Source organism: Gopherus flavomarginatus, chromosome 1 (assembly GCF_025201925.1).
Source record: "Gopherus flavomarginatus isolate rGopFla2 chromosome 1, rGopFla2.mat.asm, whole genome shotgun sequence".
Lineage (NCBI taxonomy): Eukaryota > Metazoa > Chordata > Testudines > Testudinidae > Gopherus > Gopherus flavomarginatus.
The window spans coordinates 185,833,574-185,846,796 of record NC_066617.1 but is presented as its reverse complement, the minus strand read 5'-3'; positions in this window follow the sequence as shown (position 1 = coordinate 185,846,796).

The following is a 13,223-nucleotide window of genomic DNA, read 5'->3' as shown; positions in this document are numbered from 1 at the left end:
ATCGTATTTCAAAGACTGATCAATTTCTATTTCATTAAATAGACCTTTGCAATCAGTATGGGGATTGTCTGGGTTTCTGAAATTCTATGTAATTCATATAGTCTTTCAAAAACTGTGAGGTATTCTTCAACACAATTCACATCCTTATATGCAGGGCATATCTTAGCCCTTTTGAGCGTTCCTTGTGGATAGGAAATACTCAGGAACTGTGGGATCAGTCTCTGCCTTTCCCATATGCTCAGGTTATGCTGCCTTTTCTTCACTTTTTCTTAGGTTTCCTTCTCTTTCAGTTCCAAGATTTGCAGGTGTTCTTCTTCTTGCCATTGCTTTTGGTCTCCTTCTCTTTAGCTCTCTTGTCAGCCTCCCATTTTTGGTGTTCTCATTCCTTTTTCTTTCTTTCTTTTCCTTTTTTTTCTTTTTTCTTTTTTGGTGCCCCTTCCCATTTCTGATGCTCATACACTGCTTTCTTTATCTTTTTGACTATCCTCTAATCTGGCTGGTTCTAATTTGTGGTCGCTTCACTGTTGTTCAGTTTATACATTGATCTTTTCTGTTTACTTAAATGAAATAAACAATCAAAAAACAACAAACTGTAACATTTTCTGACCGTTCCCAGCCATTTCATTCTGAATCATTAAAAAAAATCTAGTTGCCCAGTGCTTGAAGTGTGAAGCTCTGTCAACTGGCAAGCTGTGTGTATATCCTACAACTGCTAGGCCACTGTGACATTCTGTTCACTTGTTCAGCATATCAAAACTATTAGCCACTGTGCTATCCTTTGGCATCAGTGGGTTGAGAGCTTTGATGGCAATTAGACCATGTTAGTCCTGGCACATATTTTGTTCTGCAGCCTCATGGGATGTGATTCTGAGACAGCATGCGCTGCATTAACAAACTGGTTGTAATGTTTTGATATTGGCTCAGTCCTTCTTACAACAGGTTTGAGGTTGCTGGTGAAGCCCTTCCATTCTGCATTTTTAAAATTTAAGCAGTTCTGGAATGGTACTGAGTGTGGTGTTGTGCCTCACTGATCTGGATGGCAATGGGAACATGCTGCAAATATGGAATCAGATCCAAACTAAGCTTATTGCATGAGCTTGTTATGCTGTTGATCCCAAATGCCAGATCAGGGTTGTAACTCCATTTCCATCAGCTGCTGAAAAAAAATGGAGAGCTTAAGGTGGTGATTTAGTGGTATGTGTCTGCCCATGATTCAACTAGTTTACCATTTTCATCAATTTCACTATAGCCCCATTTGACACCGATTAACTGATAAAATCACCAATGACAACCCACATTTTGTCATGTTTGAGGTTATGTGGGCTAGTGAACTGGAATTGCTTGCACGGCAGTTGGTGGACAAACATGATGGAAATGCCACCAATGTCTACAGTCAGGATTTCAGTGTCGTTAATATTACTCATAGATGTTGTGTTAATGACAAGACCAGGTTTGATGAAAATGGCACTGCCGTATTGCTCGTGTGGCCTCTCTGTGGCCAGGTTCATCCTGCATATCTGGAGGTGGTTGCTGTTGATCCCTCTGTGTGTTTTCTCGAGACACAACACATGGGAGTTGTAGTCAGCACTCTTTTTAGCTAAACCCAAGGGCCATGATCATCATCATCCTGTTCCTATTACACTTCCTATTATGTTTAGGGCAGTGACAAAGCTCCTCCACTCCTGTCTCTGGCAATCTTTCAGTGGTTCCCCAGCTATGCCCCAGGTTTTTCAGCTTGGCTTCCACAGCTCTTTGCCATGTTGTTTTTGGGCAGCCTTGTTTTCACTTGCCTTCAGGTGATGCTACTCTGGTGATGGAATCAGTTTCCATCCGAAGCACATGACCGATCCATCTCCAATGCCTCCTGGCAATGATGGTGCTCAGATCCTCTTGGCTGTACTGTGTCAATAGATCTTGGTTTGAGATTGTTCTGGGCCAAAAAATATGGAGGATTTTTCTGAGGCAGGTTGTATGGAATGAAGACAGTTTGGACATATCATACTTTCTCATTCCCCAGCATTCTGCACTATAAATTAGTGTTGAAAGTACACAGCTCTGATAAATCTTGAGTTTTGATTATTTCCAGACTGTATTTAATCTCCTGAAGGTGTTCCTGGCTTTATCGATTTTGTTCCAGATGTCCTGGTTTGTTCCACCATCCGGGCTGATGGTGCTGCCCAAGTATGTGAATGTTTCTACATTGGTGAGAACATAATCCTCTAGCCTTACTGGTGATGGTGAGGCAATATTAAAGGTCATGATATCTGTCTTATTTCAGTTCAATTTGCTGGATGAATATGTTGAGTCGAATTGTTTTTTCTTGTATATGGTGTTTGGTATGTGATAGGAGATACTAACAACTGAAAAAGAACTGGAAATGTGCCAGACAGAGCATTTCAAAGAATTGCTGAATAGGGAGCCACCTAAAGAGGAAGCAGATATCCAGGAGGAAGAAGAAAATCTTGATATCAACACAGACACCCCAACTAAGGAAGAGATCATTCAAGCCATCAAATCCTTAAAAGATGGGAAACTCCTGGTAAGAATAACTTGAATGTAGAATTATTCAAGGTAAATCCTAAATTAGCAGCATCTAGCTTGGCCCTCTATTTACATCAGTCTTGGAAAGGGAAAAAGTACCAGATGAGTGGACCAGTGCAGTTATAGTGAAGCTACCAAAGAAAGGAACTCTCAGTGATTGTAATAACTGGCATGGTATCACACTTTTATCTGTGCCAAGCAAAGTATTGTATAAAAATCATAGTCCTGCATATATCGAAGGCAGTTGATAGCGTTCTCAGAAAAGAGCAAGCTGGTGTTCGGAAAGGGCGTGGATGCACAGACCAGATCTTCACTCTACGAAACATAATAGAAAAGTGCTTACAATGGCAGTGGCAACTCTACATAAATTTCATAGACTTTGAGAAGGCTTTTGATAGCATTCACAGGACCAGCCTATGGCGCATTCTGCAGGCATGTGGTATTTCTTTCTATATAATTAACATCATCAAAAGCTTCTACTTCAACTTTACATGCCATGTTGATCACAGTGAGCTCAGTTTTCAAGTCAAAACAGGAATATGTCAGGTGTGTGTCATGTCTGCAGTCCTCTTCAACTTTGCCACTGACTGGGTAATGTAGTGTACAACAGAAGACATGCCAAGAGGCATTAAATGGACACTCTTCTCATCCCTTGAAGACCTGGACTTCACAGATGATGTCACTCTCCTTTCACATACCTGACATTTGCTGAGAGCCCTTTTAAATGACAATGATGACTGCATTGACCTTCAGATACAGTGAGTCAGTTGTGCTGACACCTGTGTTGACCGGCAGCCATAGACATATTGTTTGGATATATTGTAGTGGTAGCAAGATACAATGATTCTGAGAATCTGACAAGGGCTGCAATGTGAATGCTCCTGCTATAGCCCTCTGCTAGGCCTATAACCCCAGGTCATAAATTCTGCACTCCCATTCTGAGAAGACAAGTGACTATGAAGGGGACAGTATGTCACAAGATTCTGGTAGAAAAGGGGCTTTTGGTATTTGGATGCAATGCAGTAATTAGGCTGTTAAAACACATTTACATATAGGAATTATTCAGAAATTATTAAAGAGTAGGTAATATAGTTTATTAATATTAATCACTGAGGTGTAGCTATGAACACCAAATGGCCTAATATCCATCTCTCTTAAGATTAACTACCACATAGGCTGATGATCCCTTAAATGTAATACTTCTGACTGGTTGACTAATTAAAGCCTTTCCTTTGAAACATGAATATTTCCTAGGCCCCTCTCCTGCAATTTGACCTCACCTTTCCATACTCACTGGTTATGGGTGGCCAGGTGGCCAGTTTTCAACCACACCCGATGGTCGAAAAGGGAACCTCCCCAGCCCGGTGAAAATCAATGAGTGAGTGAGGGTGGGGAAGAGTGAGCGACGGAGGGAGGGGGGGTGGAGCGAGCAGGCCAGGGCCTCAGAGAAGGGACAAGGCAAGGGTGTTCGATATTGTTCAGTCAGAAAATTGTCAATCCCTGTTCAGGCACAAGTATCTGTCTACAGATGCAAGATTAGGACCTTAGGCCCAGTTCCATCAAGCAATTTAGGCATTGATCAGCATTGCAAAGCCTAACTTTTAGAAACTTGGCCACCCAAGGGAATCCACAATCCCTGGGAGAGGCACATAGTCTCCCTATATAATGCGTAGAGAAAGATAGGTGCCTAAGAGTGGGATTCACAGAAAGCCAGCATGCTATGCAGAAAGCAGCCTAAGCAAGTCAACAGGAGATGCTAGGAGAAAAGTGTCCTAAGCCCTACCCTTCTCAGAGAATTTGGCACCTTCCTCCAACTTGGACTTAGGACACCTCTCTCTGCTTGGGATTCACAGCAAGGAACCCTTTCCTGTGCCTACACAGTTTCATGCAAGAACAACAGCAGCACACACTTTACAACAGTAGTTTTCAAACTGCAGGTCGCAACCCAGTACTGGGTCACGGAATCTAAGGCTCTGGGTTGTGGCGGCTCTGGTCAGCACTGCCGACCAGACTGTTAAAAGTTCCATCGGTGGTGCTGCCCAGCTAAGGCAGGCTAGTCCCTATCTGTTCAGACACCACACTGCACCCTGGAAGTGGCCAGCAGCAGGTCCGGCTCCTAGGAGGTGGGGCCACAGGGCTCTGCGCACTGCCCCGAACACCGTCTCTGCACTTCCATAGGCCGGGAACCAGCCAATGGCAGCTGGGGGGTGGCAGTGCCTGTGGGTGGGAGTAGGGCTGATGCAACCATTTAGGCGACCTAGGCGGTCGCCTAGGGCCTTAGGATTTGGGGGACACCATTTTCTTCAGCAGCGACAGCGGCGGCTGGATCTTCGGCTGCCCCCGTCGCTGCCGGCATTTAGGCGGAGGGAGCTGGGGCAAGGGAGTGCGGGAAGGTCAGCCTGCAGCAAGTAAGGAGGCGGTGGCACAGAGGGGAATTCCAGCTCACCCCTGCCCTGCCTCGTCCTCCCTGAGCACACAGTGGCTGCTTCACTTCTCCTGCCTCCCAGGCTTGCGGTGCCAATCAGCTTAGGCGCCGCAAGCCTGGGAGGCAGGAGAAGTGAAACAGCGATGGCGTGCTCGGGGTGCTTGTGCTCATGCATGGAGCAGGGGTGAGCTGGGGTGGGGGGGTGTCTCAGGGTGGAGAGTAGGGGGTGGGGAGCTGCCGCAAGGGGGCACCTCAGGGCAGGAGTGCAGGGGGGGTCACAAGGTGGAAGTTTCCCCTGCCCCAGCCCTGAGCCTGCTCTCCCAGCCCAAAGCCCTGACTCCCTCCAACACCCATCCCCTGGCCCAGCCCAGAGCCCTCTCCCACATCCTGAACCCCTCATTCCCGGCCCCACCCCATAGCCCTTACCCCAACTCTCTGCCCCAGCCCTGAGCCCCTCCCACACCTCAAACCTCTCATCCCCAGCTCTGTTGGATCACAGGCATCAACAATTTTCTTCAACTAGGTTGCCAGAAAAAGAGTTTGAAAAACACTGCCTTACAACACACACAGTGGTCGGGGTGTGGGAGGGGGTCGCCCTTGTAACTTTTAGTCCCCTGGTGAAAGAACTCAGCCAGGATGCTGGAAACTGCAGTTCAATTCCCTTCCTCTACCTAATAAGAAGGGATTCAAACTGTGATCATAGTGTCATAACCACATGACTATAGAGTCATTCTCTTGCTTTCAGCCCTCCAACGTATATTTAATTATTTATTCAATGTGGAATGGTTTGAATGGGAGAGATTGAAAAAATGCTCCCCTTCCCCATAACAATGTGGTTAGGATATGCACCTGAGAGTTGGAAAACCCTTTTCATCAGGTAGAGGGGTGAATTGAACCAGGGTCTCACACCCCATGACTACTGGGATAAAGGTTATAAGGGAGAGCTACCCTTCTGCTTTGTGGGAGTTAGACATGCTCAGGATATGCCTATTGGATCAGGCCCTGCAGGTGAGATAGGCAGGAGAATGCGCTTCTTCACCTAATCTGAAGATCTCATTGGGGCTTAGGCAAGATATAGGTATCCAGATGCCTGCCCGAGGCAGCAGTGTCCCTGCCCAGTGACAGAAACTGAGGGGCCCAGGAACTTTTACAGGGAAAATGTAGGCACTTAGTGAGTTTAGGCACCTACAGGGTAGGTAACAGCTGATCAAGGATTTTGTGGATTGCAGAGGCACCTGCATCTGGGAGTTAGGTTGCCAAGTCTCTTTGTAGATCTGGTCCCTGGTTTTCTTCTTACCCTTAGAATTGTTTTTGACTGACAGCCAGTGAAACTTAATCCTTTACTTCCTCCAAAGCCAGCAACAGTGGAGACAGTAGCACACACCTCCCTAACCATGTGCAACAGCCCATTATGTAATAGCTTTAGTATCAGTCATTCTCAGCATAGCATTGTGCATGTATATGTGATAGGGATAGACTTTTTCTTTGGGGATGAGTTTGCACTATTATCCTTCTTTATTTGAACAATGACAATGGGATATCCAGAGAGGAAGGTATTTTAGTGGGTGAGGCACTCTTCCCCTCTGAGGGTTTGGCTACACTTGCAGGTGTGCAGCGCTGGGAGTTAAAGCTGTCTTCGTATAGCTGTGTAGGGAAAGTGCTGCAGTGTGGCCACACTGACAGCTACCAGTGCTGCAGTGTGGCCACATTTGCAGCATTTGCAGCGCTGTTGGGAATGGTGCATTATGGGCAGCTATCCCACAGAGCACCTCTTCCCATTCTGGCGCCGTGGGTTGTGGGAAGCGGGTGGAGGGTGCGGGTCATTCTGCTTCCTGTCCCAACCCCCCGTGATGCATCACTTCACATCCCTTCAATCCCTGTTTTTCTGTCCATGTTTGGCGCCATTTTGACTCTCTCAACGGTTTCTGTGCAGCTCGATTTCTGTGGGAAATGGAGCCCGAACTGCTGAGCAATATGCTGACGAGTCTCATCAGCACATCACGTTTGGCAGTTGAGCTATTCCTTAAGATCCAAAGTGATGAGGAGTCTGACGATGATAGCGAGTCACGTGACACGTATGACATGAAATTGCTTGTGGCATTCACGGAAATGCTCAGCACCGTGGAACACCGCTTTTGGGCTCGAGAAACAAGCACTGAGTGGTGGGATCACATCATCATGGAAGTCTGGGATGATGAGCAGTGGCTGCAGAACTTTCGGATGAGAAAAGCCACTTTCATGGGACTGTGTGAGGAGCTCACCCCCATCCTGCAGTGCAAGGACACGAGATTGAGAGCTGCTCTTCCGGTGGAGAAGCGGGTGGCTATTGCAATCTGGAAGCTGGCAACTCCAGACAGCTACCAATAGGTCGGGAACCAGTTTGGAGTGGGAAAGTTGACCGTTGGCATCGTGTTGATGCAAGTTTGCAGGGCCATTAATTGCATCCTGCTAAGAAGAACCGTGACTCTGGCGAAAGTGCAGGACATTGTGGATGGCTTTGCACAAATGGGTTCCCCTAACTGTGGGAGGGCGATAGATGGGACTCATATTCCTATTCGTGGTCCTCAGAGTGGTGGTGGGGTCACCCCCAAGTATTGCGTCCAGCTCTTCGTAAGAACGGCAGGTCATGGGGGCAGCGCTGGAGAGGCGGTTTCCCTCATGGGCTTTGCAATAGGCACTCCATAGCTCCTTCACTTTAACCCTGCACTGCGGTGCGTCCCAGTCATGGCCCCTTTCCAGCATGGCCCTTGCTATCTGCCCATAGGTATCGTAATTCCTACTGCTGGAGCACAGCTGGGACTGCACAGCTTTCTCCCCCCAAATACTAATGAGGTCCAGCAACTCACCATTGCTCCATGCTGGGGCTCGTTTGCCACATGGAGCCATGGTCACCTGGAAGGAGCCATGGTCACCTGGAAAGCTTCACTGATTGCACTCCACACCTGGCTGAGCAAACAGGAAGGGGATTTTTAAAATTCACGGGGCATTTAAAGAGCGGGTCACCTGAGGCCAGGGCAGTAGAGTTAGAACTAATGAGCAGAGTGGCTGAACAGACATTCTGGGATACCTCCGAATACCTCTGGAGGCTAATAACAGTGCTTTTGGTGGCCACACTGGCGGAGCAAAGCTGCATCAGCAGCGCTATAGTCGTTATTCCCCAGGCTGAGGTGGAGTACAACCAGCGCTGTAGCCAGGGAGATATAGTGCTGTATGTGCCTTGCAAGTGTGGACGGTGAGTGAGTTGCAGCGCTGTAAAGTCACTACCAGCGCTGCAACTCTCCAGTGTAGCCAAGCCCTGAGTGTGCCCAACGCACTGCCTAGTAACTTTACCATGAGTGAACTACCTGGTAGAATCAGAAGAGAGGTTTAAGCCCTTGTCTATACAAGAAGGGTGCAGTGGTTTAACTTAAATTGTTTTTTAATCACAGTTAGTTAAACCAGTGCAAACCTTTGGTGAGGACTCTTATTTAGGTTTAAGTGGCTTGTCTTGATTTAGCTCAAGTTGGCTTCTAATTGATTTAAGCTAAACTGAAACCAATCTGCTTTAAATCAAAATAAGAGTTTTGCTCCAGTTTAAATCAGTTTAAAATAATACCCTAAATTAAACCAGTGTAACTTTCCCAGGTAGGCAAGACCTGAGGCTCATTGCTTATTCAGTCCATACATACACTAACTGGAGAGACTGTCAACAAAAGTGCAGTTAGTGCCAGACACAAGGCTTCTATCTGCCATTACTTGTAGTAATTGGCAGACTGTAGGCTAAAAGGGCATGGAGATTGAACTGCTTCTCTCTCCTAGAAGCACAAAACTGCTGTAGTGTCAGGAAGTTTATCCTTCTATTTCTCATGCTGTTTTGATCCTCTGAAGTAATGGACGATTTCACTCTCCAGTGCTTTTGATCCAGCACCTTCAATCTACTAAAATAAATTCACTTTATTAAAAGCTACTGCTTTTTTTAAAAAAAAATTTCTAGGTGTTGACTACAATAAAGCAAATATTCCTTAAAAGTAGCAATCAGTGTTACATGCAGAAAGACAGTTACTGGTTATTTGTTAAGAATAGGCTCAGTATTTCAGTATCTGAAAACCCTTCATGACCATCCATAGTACTATTAAGATCACATACTGTATGCCCCGCTGTGAGCAGATTTGAAAGAGTTTCTAGTAGAGAAGAGAGAATCAGTTGTACAGTACTGTTAATAACTGTCTTACATAACTCGATATGAAAAACATATCCTATTAGTGGCTTTTGCAAACTGTTGCTGACCATTTAAAAAGCAATGGTTTAATCTATGTTTTTATATTGCTTACTTATATGTTTTAATATTGGTTATAACCATTTTGTTATATTGTATGCTTTATTAATATTGTGATAGGAAAATACACTTTCAGATATATTTGGATACACAAGGCTAGATGTCTACTATATTGTCTCTTTTATTTTCTTTATATTAGGTATCATTTAACATTTAACATTTGCAGATGTCTCTATACCTTGGCACCTTACGGGAGGTGAAATGCACCCCTCTGCAGACATTCAGCACATGCCCTGTGCACCATTTCATTTCCACTTGATCCCTCAGAATTCGCCTTGTATGGGATCTCTGTACAGGGAGAATTATTTTCTCACTGAGAAACTGGGCACTAGGAGTAATCCCATTTACTAAGGTGTGACATGATGTATGGAGATAGTTTTGAAATGTACGCACAGGGCCCCATGGGAGATGTGGTTGTGCAACAGCAAAAAAATGCCTCCATAATTAGGGATGATGGAAAACTGGGCTTTTGATTAAATACAATATTTCATGAAAAATGTCTGATTTCTGCAGAAATTTAAAGTCTTAATTATTTGCTTAAGAAATGAAGCTCTAATTTAAAAAAAATCCTTGTGATTATTATGAAAACCTTCAAAATATGAAGTGAGTGTAATGCAATCAGGTCTGTGACAGTCTGCAGCCAGACTGAAACAATAGCCCTGGTGTTTGAACTGGCCCAAGTCTGAAGTATGACTACAATTTAAATCCTGTTATTAATCATTTTGCATCTGATCAGATTATCAGAAATATAAAAAAGCTAATATGCTGCTGGTTTCTTTTTATGTAATGACAAGTATTGGGTTAGGGTGTAGTGTGGCAGAAAATTTCTACCGAGCGTTGCTGTGACATAAAATGAGAAGTTCAAAGCTCTCTCCTCCCAAGTGTAAAGTTGCCTCTGACCCTGCCTAAAAGATGGTGTTAAAGAGGAGATGCAACCTTTCCATAGTACCAAAGACCTCATTTGCCTCCTGGATACCACAGTCTACTCCCATAACATATCAGCTGCCATGAGCCCCAACTGTCCTCTACCCAGATTCCAAAGATTCCAGCTTCTCCCCAGTATCTTCTCCCACTGTCAATCCTAAAACTAATTGAATTTAATTTCAAAATTGATATCTTACACAGAGGAAATTATATTGGTTGGACTTGGTTGAGAGGCCAAGGAAGGTAACTTGGGAAGAAGGCTTGGGGGGTTCAGAAACAGATAATTCCAGAGTCCCTGCTTCACAACTTGCTGCATCAACATGGGGTTTCCAGAGACTGATTGTTTCAAAGGCCAGAAGGGACCACTGTGATCATCTAGTCTAACCTGCGGTATAGCATAGACTATAGAACTTCCCTGAATTAATTACTGTTTGAACTAGAGCATATCTTCTGAAAAAAAATCCAATCTTGATTTTAAAATTGCCATTGATTGCTGGATAATCCACCACCACCCATGGCAAATTGTTGCAATGATTAGTTACCACTACTATTAAAAACGTGTACCCTGTTTCCGTTCTTAATCTGTCTAGCTTCAACTTCTAGCCATTGGGATATGTTATACATTTGTCTTCAAGATTGAAAAGCCCATTATCAAATTTCTGTTCCCCATATAAGTACTTATGCACTGTGATCAAGTCATCTCTGAACCTTCTCTGTGTTAAACTACATAGATTGAGCTACTTGCGTCAATCACTATAAAGCAGGTTTTCTAATCCTTTAATCATTCCTGTGGCTCTTCTCTGACCACTCTCCAATTTATCAACATCCTTCTTGACCTGTTGGCACCAGAACTAGATGCTGTATTCCAGCAGTGATCGTCATGAAGTGTAGTTTGCGGGGGGGCTAGATAGGCCATTGCCCTCCCTCCCAAACAGAGATGAAGCATGGGAGGGGGCACTTGGGGTCATATGCCACTGCCCCCAGATTTGTGCAAGTGCTGACTTGCCTAGGGCTTGCTCTGCTTGGCCTGCCAAGGGAAGGAGAGCTTAGTCGTTCCCATGCTGTGCCTCCTCCCAGCATGTTTCCAGCTCACTTGGCCCCTCTGCCTGCAAGCCAGGCAAGAGCCAGGAGTGCAGGAAGTGGGACGGAGTCACTTGTCCTGCCAGAGGAGGAACGGTAGCCACTCTGGGTCACTGCCTCTGCAGCTGGACGCTGCCTCTTGGATCCTAGTGCCAGTAACCTTCCCCTTCTATGTGTTCTGGGCACCCTGCATGGCCAGCACTCTGTTTACTATACAGCTGTGAGTGCCTGCAGTAGGGAATGGCAAGGATGCTAGGTGGGTCAGAGGAAATGCAAGAGTAGTGATGAGATGGTGAAAGAGGCAGTGGGGAAAGAAGGGGGATCCACAGGACAGGGAGAAGAGAAGGGGATTGGAGAATTGGGAGTGGGTTAGGATGATAGAGGTAGGAGACAGTTGGGAGAGGAAGGGAGAGAGGATGGGGAAGAGAAGGGGACAGGGATTTGGGGGGGAAGCGGGAGCTCAGAATGCAGCATCCCCTCCACAGTGCAGCAACTGCTGGGCTCCCCTGTTAAGCCCCTTCCCCTCAGCACTGGCAACCCAGGTACCATTTTTGGCCAGGGAGAAAGCCAATGATCCAGGCTCCTCCAAATATAGCAGTCAAACTGTGCCTATGGTGATCATTCCAATGCCAAATACGGAGGTAGAAATAACCTCTTTACTCCTACTCTAGATTCCCCTGTTTATGCATCTCAGGATTGCATTAGTTCTTTTGGTCACATCATTGCCCTGTGAGCTCATGTTTAGCTGATTATTCACCATGATCTTTGTTTACATATCATGTCAGGTCCTTGTTTTTATTTTCTTTCTTATGATTTTTTAAAAAGTAAAAGTAATTTCAGAATGCTGGGTGTTGATGAGGAAAATTGAGTCATATGTTCGCCTTTGTATATGCCTTTTATGTATGTTTGGATTATTGTTATTCTTTGTTAGCTGGGCTTTTCCATTGCTTGCAGTTTGTTCAGAATGTGGCAGCATGTTTCTTTGCTGGTCTGAGCCTGACTTTGATGAGTATATGCCCACTGTTCTCAGCTGCATTATAGGGATGCAGCCATAGCATTTTAGGTCAGCAGGTGATCATGCTTTGCTGTGACAGTCCCCAAAGTGTGGGATTTACTCCCTCTTGAAAGTTGTATAAGTCATTGTCTATCAACTTTTAAGAATCATTTTTTCTTTATTTCAGTGGTGTTTTGATTTTGACTACCACTAGTCTCAAATTTATTACCTTCCTCTCATGATTTCCCCTCCTTCTCCCTTTTTATGGTCCTAAATTTGGACTTTGTCAATAGATTTAATTTACTTTAATAATATTTATTTTAATGCTTATAAGTTGTATTCTGAATAGTATTATGGAAGTTGGAAGTGAGGTGGAAGAAGGGAAGAGAACAAGACTATTATTATTGAAGTTTAATTATACAATTCAACAAAATTCCATTTGTTTTTTTATAATGGACAAATGCCATCAACTGGCGCTGAAGCCAAAGGCCAAATCCTGAGGTTCTCATTGAGTTTATTCAATATGTTCTCTGATAAATTGGAACTAAAACCAAGTACCTCAGGATCTGATCTGCATGTTAAGCACTCAGGCCTTATAAAAATATACAGGAATCAGCATAGTACAAACAGGCTTTATGAAACTTAAAGAAAACTGACGTGTATTCCATTGAAGGTAAAGAATAACTTTTCTAAAAGTGTACTTAAGAATGGAAGAATGCCCTAGCAGATCCGACCAAGATCCATCTTGTCCAGTTTTCTGTTTCTGAGAGTGTCCATCACCAGATACTTCAGAGGCAAGCCAAACGACCCCAGTATATTAAAATAATTTTGTCATGGGCAGGGTGAATGTTGGGTGAATCCTCTCTATGTGAAAAATCCAATATACCAAATTAGGGATGTGGGGAAAAAAATCTCTAAAAGAAACATAAAGCTCAATAAAATTC